This window comes from Anomaloglossus baeobatrachus, chromosome 7, assembly GCF_048569485.1.
Source record: "Anomaloglossus baeobatrachus isolate aAnoBae1 chromosome 7, aAnoBae1.hap1, whole genome shotgun sequence".
Lineage (NCBI taxonomy): Eukaryota > Metazoa > Chordata > Amphibia > Anura > Aromobatidae > Anomaloglossus > Anomaloglossus baeobatrachus.
In genome coordinates, this window is record NC_134359.1 from 98,956,254 (window position 1) to 98,970,336 (window position 14,083).

Consider the following 14,083-nt stretch of genomic DNA (forward strand, 5'->3'; position numbering starts at 1 on the left):
TTCTTGTGGAGCTCGTCTGTATATGTTGTTCACCACTGTTATTCAGGAGGGCTCCTCTGTGATATGTGGTTCTCTGTTGTTATTCAGGGGGAGTTCGTCTATGATATGAGGTTTGCAGTTGTTAAGCTACAAGGAGTTGTCCTGAATATGTGGCTTTTCTGTGTTGTCAAGAGGAGTTTGTCTGCAGTGTTCAAATCACCACTGTAATTCAGGGGGGGCTCCCCTAAGATATGTGGATCACTGATGTTATTCCAGAAGAGCTTGTCTGCAGCTCGTGTCGCACTATTATTTTTCAGAGAGAGTTCACCTGTCCTGTGCAGCACACTGTTGTCATTCAGGGAAGACTTGTCTGGGCCGTGCCACACAGTGATGTTATTCAGGGGGAACCTGTATACACACCCCAGGTCAAAGGCACTTTTATCATGTAGATGGGGACTCTGAAATTCAGGTACAGTGCTTGGTTTTAATATGCCTTATCTTTATGCTGCCACTCTCATTCACAGGCTTGCTTTGTAATTTGAGTCAAACCCTCCTGTATTGGGTATGACGACTCCTGTTTTAGAGATAAGCTGCAATTCCTATCTCCTTGTACAAATGCCTCCCCCTTCCTTCTTATCTCCTCCACTCTCAGTAAACAGTCTTTCTTCAGCTGCAGAGTGTCCTAGAGCAGCTCTCTTCCTGTCTTATCTTTTATAATGGCTGCCTCCCCCTCTCCTTCACACTCCTCTGTATCAAAGAATCTTGTGCCTCCTTGGATGTTTTCAGACAGAGTTTCCCCCACTCTGTGTGCCTCTCGATCTCCACCATAGATGAGGACCCTTTTGTGTAGTTTTGGGTGTTTTTTGCTGGAAATATTATATTAAAAGAAGCTATGCAGTCAGGAGCTCTCCTGTAATGGAACCTTCCCGCTCTCCAGCTAGGCCACACCCCCTGTCTCTTTTTTTATCTGTCTCTATCTCTCTGTTTCTTTCCCCAGCTGTCTCTTTCTAGGTCTGTCTCTTTCCCCGTCTGTCTCCCTGTCTCTTTGTCTGTGTCTTTTCCTGTCTGTCTCCTTCCCTGTCTGCCTGTCTCTGTCTGTCTCTTTCCTTGCCTGTCTCTATTTCTCTGTCTCTTTCCCCGTCTGTCTTTATCATGGTCTGTGTCTTTCACCATCTATCTTTGTCTGTCTCTCTGGTTGTCTCCTCCTTCCCTGTCTGCCTGTCTCTGTCCCTGTCTGCATGTCTGTCTGTCTCTTTCCCCATCTGTCTCTTTCCAGGTCTGTCTCTTTCCAGGTCTGTCTCTGTCTGTCTCTTTCCCGTCTGTCTCTGTCTGTCTCTTTCACCATTTGTCTCTGTCTGTCTCTTTCCCTGTCTGTCTCTATCTCTCTGTCTCTCTCCCTGTCTGTCTCTATGTCTGTCTCTCTGTCTCTCTCCCTGTCTGTCTCTATGTCTGTCTCTCTGTCTGTCTCTCTGTCTGTCTCTCTGTCTGTCTCTGTCTGTCTTTCTCTATCCGTCTCCCCACCAACATCTTATTACCTTACATATAAGCTTCTTATACTATGAATGTCTTTTGTTCCCATAGCAACCAATCACAGCTCCTACTAATAACCTGTAGTTCCAGGCTCCATTTAGTTTAATGGAGGCATGTTTTTTGGAGAGTAACTGTAAAGCGCGGGGTTAAATTTCCCTGTCAAAACATAGTCTACCACGTTCCCTGGGTCACATGAGGTGTCTGCAAAATTTCGTGATTGTAAATGCAATGGTGCGGATACACTTTTCGTTTTACTTTTTCACCATTATGTAGATAGGGGCAAAATTGATTGGTAAATTGGAACGCGTGGGCTTAAAATTTCGCCTCACAACATAGCCTATGACGCTCTCGGGGTCCAGACATGTGAGTGTGCAAAATTTTGTGACTAGCTTCGACGGTGCAAATGCCAATCCCGGAAATACATACATACACATTCAGCTCTATATAGTAGATAAAGGATTTTTCGGTGTTTGTGTTTATTTACTTTCACTACAGTTTAGTGATGGGGGGTGTCTCATAGATGCCTTCCATCACTAAGCTAGGACTTAGTGGCAGCTGTGGGCTGCCATTAACTCCTTATTACCCCGATTGCCACCGCACCAGGGCAATTCGGGATGAGCTGGGTAGAGTCCCGGGACTGTCGCATCTAATGGTTGAGGCATTTCCAGGTGGCTGCTGGCTGATATTTTTAGGCTAGAGGCCTCAACATAACGTGGGGCTCCCCATCCTGAGGATACCAGCCCTCAGCCATGTGGCTTTACCTTGGCTGGTATCAAAATTGGGGGGACCGCATGCCGTTTTTTTTAAAATTATTTACTTATTTTACTGCAAGATATAAACCCGCCCACCGGCGGCTGTGATTGGTTGCAGTGAGACAGCTGTCACTCAGCGTGGTGGCTCAACTGACTGCAACCAATCGTAGGCGCCGGTGGGTGGGGGAAGCAGTGAATATGAGATGGAATAATAGGTGGCCGGCATTTTCAATAGCAGGAGAAGCCGCCGGAGCAGTGTGACAACTGTGCAGCGCCGTGCCGCACCGGTGATCTGTGAGTATGAGAGAAGGGATGAGAGGGAAACACTGACAGAGAGAGGCCGACCGACAGAGAGGGAGAGAGAAAGAGACCGACTGACAGAGAGAGAGAGAATGACAGAGAGACAGACAGACAGAGAGAGCTTTTTTTTTGACCAGAAGGGAATTTACACAATGACTGGGCATGCTCAGAAACAAAACACGGATCCATCACCTGATTCTGTCAATTGACAGATGACGATGGATCCGGCGTCCATAGGTTTCCATTGTAAAAAAAAGATGGACAATGCCGGATCCGTCGCCTTCTGTTTTTTCGCTGGTCCAAAAAACCGTTCCTTTGGACGTTGCTTCTGGCGGCCGCAAAGACAATTTTTGCCGGATCCGGTACACACCGGATGAAATGCGAGGCCATGCGGCACAATCTGGTGCCAATACAAGTCTATGAGTAAAAAAACGGATCAGACGCCGGATCCGTTTTATCCGCAATTCACCGTATTGTGCATGATGGTAAAAAACTGATGTGTGAAAGAGGCCTTATACACAGTATTATGGGCTCTCCAAAAACAATGGTCCACTCCTCAGTAGCCAACGCACTGATTAACTGTCCCACAGTAGCCCACACATTATATAATGGCCTCAAAGTAAGAGGGCCCACAGTGTAGTCCCCACAGTATATAACAGATCCCCACATTAGAATACCTCCCAACTTTTGAAGAACAGAAAAAGGGACAAACTCCGCGCAATGCTGCAAATTTTGACCACGCCCCTAGCCACACCCATTTGGCAATAAGGGTAATTCAGCAGATGCCCTGGACTGTTCATTCATGGTCAGAGCCAACAGAATTTTCTTATATTTATATAAGCATCACTTCAAACATGTTGCTTATTTGTGCCTATAAGGCAGTGTTCACATGTTGCACAAATCAGGTGTTTTTTGTTTCTGCAGGTGTCTGCACCAAATTACACAATAACAATCTTCTCTGATAATTGCATTTTTTCTGCATTTTTTATTTCTTTTCTCCATTATTTAATGCGTTTTTGGTTCAGATGTGAATCTGCGTTTTTAAGTGTTTTTATAGTACAGAAAAGCTTGGATTCTGCTCTTTTAAAAGTATCTGCAGTTTTCTCCTGCATTTTTTAAGTTCCACAAAGAAACCTGTAGAGGAAAAAAAAAAGGACTAAAACCCGCAGATTTTAGCGTCATCTTTTCATGGAATCCCATCCATTTTTCTTGGACATTTACAGTACACACAGAATTTATGTACAAAAAAAGCAGCAGAAAAACCCAACATTTAAGCTACATGTGAACATGGGCTAAATGTCCAAGCATGAAATCTCCTCCCTCGGTCTAAAGACACTGTTGCTATCACCCTTAGAGACACAGTAAATAGGAAAACGTGGAGTTGATGTCAAAATCCTTTTCTTTTTATTTTGTAGTGAAAAATGTGCAAAAAGTGCTGTACAATAGTCCGCCAATCACAACGTTTCGGCCAATTTGGCCTTCTTCAGGTCGGACAGGCTTAAGAATAGAGGGACACTGAGTGGATGGATATATACAGGACACTATTGCTTGACCAATGCTGGGATGCTGTATGGATCAAAATATGCAAAATAACCAATTTCGGAATGCACTATAGGTAGAGGATGGCACTGTTATAAAGAGACGCATCAGTCCCAGACATTGTACCTAATCAGTAATGTGGTGGTGCATGGTCATGCACAAAGGGTCTGTATTACATCAGAACCAACACCTCGGTGATCTTTAGTATGTGGATAAGTCTCTGACGTAATCGGGAGCCTAAGATTGCCTAAGGAATGCGGTAATTCCTGGAGTAATGTGCAGGGGCTAAGAGTAAGAAGCCACAATATGGTCACAAATTGATCAGCAATTGGAAGAAGATGGGTGCTGGTCCAGGTAACTACCTGACTGAGACTCCACTGGTATTTAGTCTGGATAGGGGTCCCTAGGGGTGCCTGCGTGGTCACGGGAGTGAACCGCACGTCCTGTAGGTCTCACCTACAGGACGTGCGGTTCACTCCCGTGACCACGCAGGCACATGCTACCCGGACTCCTACCACTACATCCCAGGGACCCCTATCCAGACTAAATACCAGTGGAGTCTCAGTCAGGTAGTTATCTGGACCAGCACCCATCTTCTTCCAATTGCTGATCAATTTGTGACCATATTGTGGCTTCTTACTCTTAGCCCCTGCACATTACTCCAGGAATTACCGCATTCCTTAGGCAATCTTAGGCTCCCGATTACGTCAGAGACTTATCCACATACTAAAGATCACCGAGGTGTTGGTTCTGATGTAATCCAGACCCTTTGTGCATGACCATGCACCACCACATTACTGATTAGGTACAATGTCTGGGACTGATGCGTCTCTTTATAACAGTGCCATCCTCTACCTATAGTGCATTCCGAAATTGGTTATTTTGGATATTTTGATCCATACAGCATCCCAGCATTGGTCAAGCAATAGTGTCCTGTATATATATCCATCCACTCAGTGTCCCTCTATTCTTAAGCCTGTCCGACCTGAAGAAGGCCAAATTGGCCGAAACGTTGTGATTGGCGGACTATTGTACAGCACTTTTTGCACATTTTTCACTACAAAATAAAAAGAAAAGGATTTTGACATCAACTCCACGTTTTCCTATTTACTGTGTCTCTAAGGGTGATAGTGAGTGTGCCGGAGTTCTTATACTGTTTGACTTATTTTTCTCCTGAGCACCCACAAGAGGTGATGCGAGGTTTTCTCTGTATCAATAAAGACACTGTTGAACTCTGAGGATTTGAGGGTTTTTTTTCTTTCTAAGCTTCAGAATTCACATTTGCAACAAACATGTAACAAATAAGGGTGACAATGCATAAAAAATACAGCAGACACGCAATAATCAGAGGAGATTGTTATTGCGCTCGTGGTGCGGACACCTGCAGAAAAAAAGCAGCATTTACGCTACATGTGAACACGGCCTCAGCAACACATTTTTATTAAATCTTTTATGGGTTTAATACAGAAGCATAATCAATTGTGCCATTTTTTTTTTACTCCACTTACCAATCCTCATAAATAATCTAATTGCTGTGTTGTTTGGGTCATTACAATTATAGAGACACCAAATATGTCCATGTTATTTGAGGATTTGTGATAATTATTATTTTATAAAAAAAGCGCAATCAAAATTACATTATTCTAATTTTTTTATTATTATTTTTAGTAATTTTATTATAAGAAAAAAAAATCTCTCTTCCTCTCCCTCTAGAACACAAAGATGCTGCTCTGTTCAATGGAGCCTATGTCCTTTGTAAGAGGCAGCATTGTAGGTTCATCTACATAAAATCCTCCCTCTGCCATCATCACTCCTAGTGGCTCAACTTTTTTTATATATATATATATATATATATATATATATATATATATATATATATATATATATTTGTATATTTCTCTCAATTCTTTATAGTAGTTTTATGGGAACAAATGAATCTGACTCTTACCTTCACCTACACAGAGAGGCAATATCTATCTATCTATCCCTCTTTTTATCTATCTATTATCTATCTATCATCTATGATCTATCTATTATCTACCTATTACATATCTATTATCTATCTATCATCTATGATATATCTGTCTAATAGATAGATTAGATACACATATAATAGATTAGATACACAGATAATAGATACACAAATAATAGATAGACCTATAGATAATAGATAGAGGGATAGATAATAGGTGGATAGATAGATAATAGATAGAATAGATAAACAGATAATAGATTAGATACACAGATAATAGATAGACAGATTAGATACACTGATAATAGATAGATTAGATACACATAATATATAGATAGATTAGATACACAGATAATGGATAGATGAATTGGAATGATACACAGATAATATATATGTGACACCCTGGCCTATCAGGTCCTCACAGGACATTGTGCAATCTGCCCTTCTGCATGGTGTCCATCTCCTCCTTGGTTATGGGTCCCTGGCCTTTGGTGTTGCTAAGAACAAGCCAATCAAAAATCCTAGAAACACTCTGCACCACACCCATCAGACACAACAATGGGTAGCCTGAAGGGAATAGGGCCGCCCACTTGGGGGATTGGTAAGGGAGGGTCAGGAGGGTCAGAAGCAAGTCAGTCGAGTGGTGACTCGAGAGGAGAGGTCACAAGTAGTTGGAGGAGATTAGGAGCTGGGCTCCCCAGTTACTAGTTGGCAGACGTTGGTCTGGGCCTGGTAGGAGCTGGAACCCCGGTCGCAGGGGACGATGTCAAGGGGCACGGAACTGCCGAGTAGGGCAGCCGGCGCCCTTGAGCCTTCTCCGGGCAGGGGCCAGGGCACGGCGGGGTACGTGGACCCTGGGCCGGGAAGTAGCTTCAAGCGTCCTGGTAATTTACCCGACGAGGGCGATGACTTCATGATTCGTCATCCACCCGCTCCAAAATCGGGGTACTAGCGCAACGAGGGTATAGGACTTTCCCAGTACACAGTCCAGAAAATCCCAAGCGTGAACCCTGAGAGCAAGCTCACTCCGTTAGCCATACGGGTGAGCGGGACCCAACTAGTTTCACACTACAGGGGCCAACCAGTGAAGAAAGTGCCAAGGAAAAGGTCACAGGCTAAAAAGCAACACCATCGGGCACGGGATCCCAGTGTGCTCCCTCCTTGCTACAGCGGTGCTAAGAATTCTGGTTTACAAGTTGTCGGTGTCAGCGTTATTAGACTGAGTGAGTACGCAGTGACCCTTTCCTCCCCAACGGTACTCCCCTCTCGCCACCACCAAGCCCGGGGCATTCTCTCCCTACCCACGGAGGGGTTAAACACCTGGCTGCCATACCATCGCCACTGGGCGTTCTCCACAGCAGCGGTGGTATTACACCTTACCACACACCGTGGGTGGCGTCACGAACTCTAACCACAAAATCCCCTGTAAATACCCCCCTTTTTTTTCGGGTGTCCACGTGGCCCCTCCCAGGTCCGGAGATCCCTCCCACCGCGGATCCAGATCCGAGCGGCGGCCCGGCTGCTGGCGCTGGGGTGGTACATATAGATAGATAGATAGATAATTAGATACAGAGATAATAGGTAGATGTGCACACATTACACATGGACTCACCGTCTCTGCAGATGATGGCAAACGGTGCCCATTACGGTTCTTCTTTGGAGTCTGTTCTTCCATCTTCTCTTGTGTTGCAGCCTCTCCTCCTTCTCCTCCTCCTCCTCCTCCTGGAGCCCGACTGCTGTTCCTGTAATATTTCCAGTGCAGGTGGGGTAGAGCAGCTCATAATTACTGAATTATTGCTATTGATGTGACAGTAAAAGTACAAAATTATGTACAAAAGAAAGAGTGAAGCAGCACACAGTAAAATATATATCCAAATATTGAATATGTGAAATGTAATCTGCATTACTGCTCTATAGATTAAAGATTGGCCAATTTTTGTGAGCACACCGGCTATGACAAGGCAACTTTTCTTTTGATGGAACCCTAACCATTTCTACCAAACATGCCTCTCCCAGGCCAAAAAACTAAAAATCTAAAGGGCAGTTAGCATTAATTGATAATTAAAAACAACATTAGGGTATATGCAGATTACATCTTTCAGACATTGACACACCCACCAAGTTTTTCCATGGCAAATTTGCTTCACTGAAAAGCTGACAGCTTTCCTGGCTGTGTTGCCTTAATTTTAGTTGTCTTTTTCTGTAATTTATACTATGGCTAGCTAGCATTTTTTGAGGTGGGTTTTGTGATTCTTTTTCAGGCAAGTTCCAGGTGGAATCTGCCTGAAAATACTTTGTGTGCACATACCCTTAGATTGATGGGAAGAATGCCCCACACTTTTGGATGTAGTGACTGCCTTTTGATTATCAACTACGTGTGGTATTATTGAAAACTGGAAATGTAGCACCCCAGGGGGTTGGGGGAAAATACTCGTTGCCTGGCCGGTAAAGGTCAGGGGATGTCACGGGTGGCCTTACCCGATTTCGTGACCCCGAGGTGTACATGGAGGGAGAGGGAGATAAGGATAAGAATGGAGGTTGATTTTGTGACGCCACCTGTGGTATGCGGCCAGGGAATTAGCTGCCGCTGCTGTCGCTGTCCTCCAGGACAGATGGTAGTAGCAGCCGAGGGGTTTCTGCTCCCCACAGGTTGGGCAGCCCCCGGGGAAGATGATGAGAGGAGTAGTAATGGCGGGCACCGAGGTGCGGGCCGGCAGCGCCGGGAATGACAGGCGGACACAGTCTCTGTGGGTTCCAGGTGTTTTACTCACAGTTATGCCGCTTGCCTGGGAAATACCGGTTACCAGCTGTGATGGACCTCATCGAACCCAGATCCTTTAGAGGTCAGAGCCGGTGAAATGGACTGTGGGACCTTCCTCCTCACGCTTGGTGTGGATCCCCGTGGCTTGAAGCTCGTGGGATCCCCTGATTCTTGAAAAGTGTGTACTCCCTGCCCATATGCAAGTGCTGTGGGTCCGCTGTGGGGCCTGCCTTGGAACACAACCCCGGATCCTATCTGGCACTGAGTGGACCGGAGGGACCTGCAATCCCCAAAGCCTGCAGATTTTGATAGACAACCTGGAGTATAATACACCCTAGGATTCTGCACCCTGCACAGCACCAATCCCGAGGGAGCAATAAAGTTCTCCCCTCGGCGATCATATTGACTCCTGCGTCCCACCGAAGTCACAGGTATAAACCTGTCTGCTCTCTTGCTCTCCTGGTGGAGAACTCCCTAACTGTTGTGTTGGCTCTTAACTTCCCCGGGTAGTTGCTCCTCCCGTCCCAGGTTCCTGCCACTAGTGGATTGGGGATCCCAGATGTGGTGGTGTCCGAAGGACCCAACCCCACTGGCAACCTCTTTTGACCCAAACCTAGCCTGGACCACGGAAAAGGAGGGCAACCAGGTTGTGTGTATGAGTTGTGTAAGTGGAACCGGAATCGATCTCCTCTGGACCCGGGTTGAGTACTGCACCTTAAGTCAGGTGCAGTACCCTGTGGCGACTGAAGCCTCAGGGGCGCCACAGAAACATTTAATAAAAACCAACAACTCAGCCAGGAGTGGCAGACTACATAAGGTTACACAAGAGCTTGTTGAGAGCTCAGGTGCAAAATATATAAAACGCTGTGTTGACTCAGTATTGTAGAGTTTCAAACATCCTCTGACATTAACATGAGCCAAAATCTGTGCATCAGGAACTTAGTGGCCTGGGTTTGCATGGCCAAACCTTACATCACCAAGCACAATGCCAAATGTCAGAAGAATCAACAACAAGTAGGACACAATTGTGAAGTTGAACGAAATTTATTGCTTATTTTAAACTTGTAAAAAAAAAAAAATAAACTGAAAAGTGGGGCGTGCAATATTATTCATCTCCTTTAAGTTAATACTTTGTAGCGCCACCTTTTGCTGCGATTACAGCTGCAAGTCACTTGGGATATGTGTCTATCAGTTTTGCACATCGAGAGATTGAAATTCTTGCCAATTCTTCCTTTGCAAACAGCTCGAGCTGAGTGAGGTTGAATGGAGAGCGTTTGTGAACAGCAGTTTTGAGCTCTTTCCACAGATTCTCAATTGGATTCAGGTCTGGACTTTGACTTGGCCATTCTAGCACCTGGATATGTTTATTTGTGAACCATTCCATTGTAGATTTTGCTTTATGTTTGGGATCATTGTCTTGTTGGAAGACAAATCTCCGTCCCAGTCTCAGGTCTTTTGCAGACTCCAACAGGTTTTCTTCAAGAATGGTTCTGTATTTGGCTCCATCCGTCTTCCCATCAATTTTAACCATCTTCCCTGTCCCTGCTGAAGAAAAGCAGGCCCAAACCATGATGCTGCCACCATGTTTGACATTGGGGATGGTGTGTTCTGATGAGCTGTGTTGCTTTTGCGCCAAACATATTGTTTGGCATTGTTCCCAAATAGTTCGATTTTGGTTTCATCTGACCAGAGCACTTTCTTCCACATGTTTGGTGTGTCTCCCAGGTGGCTTGTGGCAAACCTTAAATGACACTTTTTATGGATATCTTTGAGAAATTGCTTTTTCCTTGCCACTCTTCCATAAAGGCCAGATTTGTGCAGTGTACGACTGATTGTTGTCCAATGGACAGACTCTCCCACCTCATCTGTAGATCTCTGCAGTGCATCCAGAGTGATCATGGGCCTCTTGGCTGCATCTCTGATCAGTCTTCTCCTTGTTTGAGATGAAATTTTTGATGAACGGCCGGGTCTTGCTAGATTTGCAGTGGCATGATACTCTTTCCATTTCAATATGATTGCTTGCACAGTCCTCCTTGGGATGTTTAAAGTTTTGGAAATCTTTTTGTAACCAAATACGGCTTTAAACTTCTCCACAACAGTATCACGGACCTGCCTGTTGTGTTCCTTGGTCTTTATGATGCTATCTGCGCTTTAACCCCTTCACGACCTTGGACGGATCTATCCATCAAGGATCGTGTCCCGTTAAGCCCCGCCCCCTGCCGCGGGCAGGCGGCGGCGGTCGGCACACATATCAGCTGTTTTCAACAGCTGACATGTGTGCCTGCTAGCCGCGGGTGGAATCGCTTCCACCCGCGGCCATTAACCCCTTAAATCTTGCTGCCAAAGTCTGGCAGCAAGATCTAAATGCGGCCATGTTTTTTACTTACCGCCGCCCCCACGTTATCACGTGACTATCGGTGGTTGCCATCGTAGCACAGGGTCATGTGATGACGCCTGCAGCTATAATGTTTCACTTTCGTTTTCCCTCGGCTGAGAGCAGAGGGAAAAACAAAGTGACTGAATCTGCTGTTTACAGCTGTATAGCTGTGATCAGCAGATAGATAATAGCAATCGGATTGCTGATCACTATAGCACCCTAGGGGGACTAGTAAAATAAAAAAAAAGTAAAAAAAAAAAGTTTTAAAAAATAAAAAAAAAATAAAATAAAAAAAAAGTTCAAATCACCCCCCTTTCCCCCATTGAAAATTAAAGGGTTAAAAAATAAATAAATATACACATATTTGATATCGCCGAGTTCAGAAATGCCCGATCTATCAAACTATAAAATCAATTATTCTGATTGGTAAACGGCGTAGTAGCAAAAAAATTCCAAACACCAAAATTACGTTTTTTGGTCGCCGCAAGTTTTACGCAAAATGCAATAACAGGCGATCAAAACATAGCATCTGCGCAAAAATGGTACCATTATAAACGTCAGCTCGAGACGCAAAAAATAAGCCATCACTGAGCCATAGATCCCGAAAAATGAGAACGCTACGTGTTTCGGAAAATGGCGCAAAACGTGGGCCACTTTTATTGGACAAACTTGTGAATTTTTTTAACCCCTTAGATACAAGTAAACCTATACATGTTTGGTGTCTACAAACTCGCACCGACCTGAGGCATCACATAGATACATCAGTTTTATCATATAGTGAACACGGTGAATAAAACATCCCAAAAACTATTGTGCGATCACACTTTTTTGCAGTTTTTCCACACTTGGAATTTTTTTGCTGTTTTCCAGTACAATATATGGTAAAACCTATGGTTTCATTTAAAAGTACAACTCGTCCTGCAAAAAACAAGCCCTCATATGTCAAGATTGACGGAATAATAAAAAAGTTACGGCTCTCGGAAGAAAAGGAGCAAAAAACAAAATCGCAAAAACGGAAAGTGCCCGGGGGCTGAAGGGGTTAAAGAGAACACTGAGACTAGAGCAGAGCAGGTGCATTTATATGGAGACTTGATAACACACAGGTGGCTTAAATGTATCATCATCAGTTATTTAGGACAACATTGTATCATTCAGAGATCCTCAATGAACTTCGGGAATGAGTTTGCTGCACTGAAAGTAAAGAGGACGAATAATATTGCATTTTTCAGTTATTTATTTTTTTAAAAAAGTTTAAAATAAGCAATGAATGTCGTTTAACTTCACAATTGTGTCCCACTTGTTGTTGTTCTTCACCATAACATTAACATTTTTATCTTTATGTTTGAAGCCTGAAATGTGTGATAAGGTTGAAAAATTCAAGGGAGCCGAATACTTTCGCAAGGCACTGTATGTTTCATCATGGGACCTTGTGTGGATTACATCGGATCTGTAGGAGTATTTTGGGGGTTAATAAATTGGTGAAAGAGGGATTTTTTTGCATTTTATTTAAAATATAGGATTTTATGGGGGTTTGTGTTTATTTACTTTTACTTACAGATTAGTATTGGGGGTGTCTTATAGACCCTTCCCATTACTAATCTAGAGCTTAGTGGCAGCTGTGGGCTGTCATTAATCCCTTAAATTACCCTGATTGCCACCGCACCAAGGCAATCGGGAAGAGCAGGGTAAAGTTCTGGGACGGGACTGTCACATCTAATGGTTGCGACAAATTCAGGCAGCTGCAGGCTGCTATTTATAGGCTGGTGGAGACCCAATAAGCATGGGTCTCCCCAGTGTGAGAATACTAGCCCCAGCTGTTAGGCTTTATCATGACTGGGTATCATAATTGGGGAGGACCGCACACCATTTTTTAAAAATTATTTCTTTAAATAATTTAAAAAAAATCTGCATGTGGTTCCTCTTATTTTGATACACAGCCAAGATAAGCGCACGGCTGAGGACTGCAGGCTGTAGTAGTATGCTTTATCTGTGCTGGTATTAATACAGTGGGGACCCTACACCAAATATTTTATTTATTTATTTATTTTTATACCACGATACTGACTTGCAGAGAGCGCCTTTGATTGGTTGCAATCAGATGCTGTCCCACAGGCTGGGGGGGCGCGTCTAACTGCAACCAATCACAGACGTCAGGACAGCCGGTGGGCGGGGAAAGCAGTGCATATGGATAAGCAGTAATGAGCAGCCCAGGAAGTGAAGGAGAGGCCGCAGGAGATGTGTACAGCCACACCGAAGCCTTGGTAAGCTATAGCGCTCACTTCATTCTTATTTTCTTTATTTTTCCTTTATTTTTTTTATTTCCCCAATTGCCAGATCAACGCCCAAAATCCCAGGTCTGGATCCGGCACTTGGGTACCTTTGAAACTGTGTGGATCTGGACTTTTACAGTCTGGGTCCGTCCATCACTACTAGATACCCATAAACCATTGTGGATCAACTACATGCAAGTCAATTGGCTCTTGTTTGAAGGCCAGTCACATGGGCCAATTCAAACTCTTTGGGGACAGAAGAATCGTTAACATGATCATTCTGTCCCATATACAGTAGATTTTATTGGCAGCACATTTCCCTGTTTACATGAGGTGATGCACTATCAACAATTATTTTAATAAATTATCTAATCAGCTCACAAACAAGATTTTGCTCATTCATCAGCTTATTGGCAGCATGTTTTACACAGGCTAATATTTGGGAATTAGTTTTCTTACTGAACGCAAAATATTGGCCAGTGTATGTTGTAGGAAGGCTGCATTGCAATATATAAATCATCAGCAGATAATTTCCTTACATTGTTGTGTATCTGTTTCGTAAATTGCAGCCTGAGATTGGTGTGATTAGTTAATCAAACCTTC

General features: G+C 44.0%; 1 long non-coding RNA gene across 1 annotated transcript in view; it reads left to right on the forward strand.

Annotated features, from left to right (window-relative positions):
- The first annotated feature begins 328 nt into the window (after positions 1-328).
- Positions 329-14,083, forward strand: part of LOC142245940 (uncharacterized) — a 38,371-nt gene continuing 24,616 nt past the window's right edge. Inside the window, exon 1 of the long non-coding RNA XR_012724821.1 lies at positions 329-448. This is a non-coding gene — a long non-coding RNA (uncharacterized LOC142245940). The remainder of the gene's footprint in view (positions 449-14,083) is intronic.